Here is a 2,815-nt window from a genome sequence, read left to right as displayed (position 1 = left end):
GCATCGAGGTGGACTCCATGAGGAGTCCAGTTCTTGTTAACCCATTCTCAAAGCATAGCTTTAGGAGAAGTCCTACCCACAAGATAACCTATCAAGGTGTGCTGTTCTAACCAATCACATGCAGCATCAAATTCTTGCAAAGGAAGGATAATGTTAGGATTACCTTGTGAAAAACCTTCGGGAAAAACTTGCATAGGCATTTTTCTGAGGCCATGCCATGGCAGACTGAAACAGCAACGTGAACACCAGAAACAACTGGTTCACTACTGGCCACATCCATTATATCTTAGCCTAAAAAACTCCCATGATAAATGTGGTATGACAAGTGGTGCTTACAGAAAGAAAGTTCAGATGCAAAGTAGTACATAGAAAACTAAAAGTTCGCATGAAGCAAGAAACCTTTCCATATTTTAACATCCTAGAAAAACAAAATGAGGTTGGACTTTGTTATATGTGTCAAGAGATTGGATTGTCTTTTAGGCACTATGGGTTAACTTGTGGGCATGATTTAGATAATTTTCTAATAGGATCTTGCTCATGATTTTTTAAGAAAGGATAACATAAATGAGAAAGTGCTATTCAACATTAATCATTTACCATATAAGGACTTTACAACATTCACCATTAAAATTATTAAAACACATAATAGAGAATATATTAACATTCACTGTAATATATCAAATCCTTCTTCATAAAGAAATGTATTTTTACAACTTGATATCATTTTCTTCACAACTTAATATTATTGCAAAAGAGGGATACTATGTCTTAGCAGGGATACTTCTAGGATTATTTAAATAAAAACATAATATTATAGTATTCTATAAATACTTTAAGACTCAGATATTTCTATAAGTACTTGGAGAAATGGTAGTTTCATGATACTATTTAACCTTGCTTTGAAAAATAATTGGCTAAATTCTTCCTCAGTTCTCTCCTTTCCACCCATAGTATAGATGGTCATATCAATGTCAAACAATAATCCTAGTCAATTTGTGCTTCAACAATTAGGACCTTCCCATGCTTTGGTGTTGCTTCATAGATCTTCTTCAAAACTTCTACACACTTCTCATCATCCCAATCATGTAAAATCCACTGCAATAAATATAACAATAGCGCTTCTATAGACATAAGTATTGATCTAACAAATAAAGTGAAGAAATGAAAAAAGAAGACAATAATTGTTATATGAATTACTAAATGAGCATAATGTTGATATAGAAAAGAAAGATAAGAAGCCAAAAAATACTAAAGTATATTGTTTCTTAATGACATATCTTACCTTCATGAAAATTATGTCTCCACATGGAATTTTGTCAAACATGTTTCCACAAACATACTTTACTCTTGCACCAAAGGTGCAATTGCAATGCATGAGACAAGTCAAAGTTAAAGCTATACAATTAGATGAGTCCTATTGGAGAAGGTCATATAATTTAAAACAAACCAACTAAACAATCTAAGTTCAAAACATGTAGTTTACACTTGAACTCAAAATTGAGATGAGACTGCTCACTAGCCATCCTTAAAAATCACATACTAACAAATAAATTAAGCTTGGAAAAATAAGTCAACTTTGACTATTTAACACTTTTTTTCTAAGAATCAAACCTTAATATGTGATGTTTAAGCCATCCACTACTCACCTGATATGGGAGGTGCAGTTGCAATAAGATGGGGCAAGTCAAAGTTAATGCCTTGTATGTGCGGATATTCAACAATTATAACAAACAATGCAGATCCCACTCTAGCTACATCTACCACATTGCTTGCACTCTTGAATCCATCATACGTCTTCACCACATAAGCCATGAGATCTTTTGTATGGCAAAGCATGGCCTCATTAAAAAGCTTGTTGGCTTGAGAATTTGAGCCCACATATTCCCAAGGGCTCATGCCATGGACTTTTATTAAGTGATGACATCCGTCCAAGACAACATCTTGAAAGTAGTGGTAACTATCTTGGTAAGCTTTGTCTATAAGTAACATCACAAATGGAACACAAGAATCCCTATCTGCTTCCTTCACTAGCAGCTTGGAAATACTATTCAACCCATACTTCATTTTCTTGCTTTGATCATCCACATCTTTAGTGAAAATTCCACAAGAAGCTAGTAGCTTCAGAATCCTAAACAAGTACTCCTTGTGGGGAACAACCTTAGTTTCTATGGAGGTAGAAATATGTTGAGCAATTTCATCAATAGAGAGAGGCTTTTCTTTAATAATTTGGGGGATGTTAAGCAAAACAATAGCTTTGAGAGCCATTGGCATTGTAGCGCAAAGAATCATCTCATAAAGGTGGAGATAGGCTTCCATTTTTATTTTTTATATGAAGCGAAGAGATCTGAATGAATCTCTTAACAATTAACTTCCTTTTATAGAGAAAAACTCTGTTAAGGGGATCAAAGTGAGATCATCACATGTTTGAATTTCTTAGATGCTCAATGATCTACATGTGGAATTTTTAATGAAAAGAATGATGTCAAACTAAATATGACAAAACAATTGAAAGAAAAAGTTAAAACATCAAGAGTGAGGTTTTAATGCATTCACCACATGTTTTGGTAGGTCTTTAAAATATTTGTGTTTTTATAATAATGAGTTAAAGTTAGGAATATTTCCTCCAGATGTCTCATGGAGACCTTGATGGCTTGCGACCACTATCCTTGGTGCCACTCCTCCAGCTGCCATTCACACACCCTGCAATCTCAAGTTTCCCACCACCACTCTGCTAGTGGTGGTGATGGTGGATGGAGGTGCCACTTAGTTTCTCCACCTCGTGGTGGTTCTGGTTGGTCCCCAGCTCCTCCTTTTG

General features: G+C 34.9%; 1 pseudogene; it reads right to left on the bottom strand.

The window, feature by feature from the left end:
* Positions 1-832: 832 nt before the first annotated feature.
* On the bottom strand, positions 833-2,316 carry LOC149566035 (desmethyl-yatein O-methyltransferase-like; annotated as a pseudogene).
* Between the last annotated feature and the right edge of the window lie 499 nt (positions 2,317-2,815).

Source organism: Cupressus sempervirens, chromosome 3, assembly GCF_028749045.1.
Source record: "Cupressus sempervirens isolate cs-2001-9-10 chromosome 3, ASM2874904v1, whole genome shotgun sequence".
NCBI lineage: Eukaryota > Viridiplantae > Streptophyta > Pinopsida > Cupressales > Cupressaceae > Cupressus > Cupressus sempervirens.
This window is presented reverse-complemented; position numbering and strand designations above follow the sequence as displayed.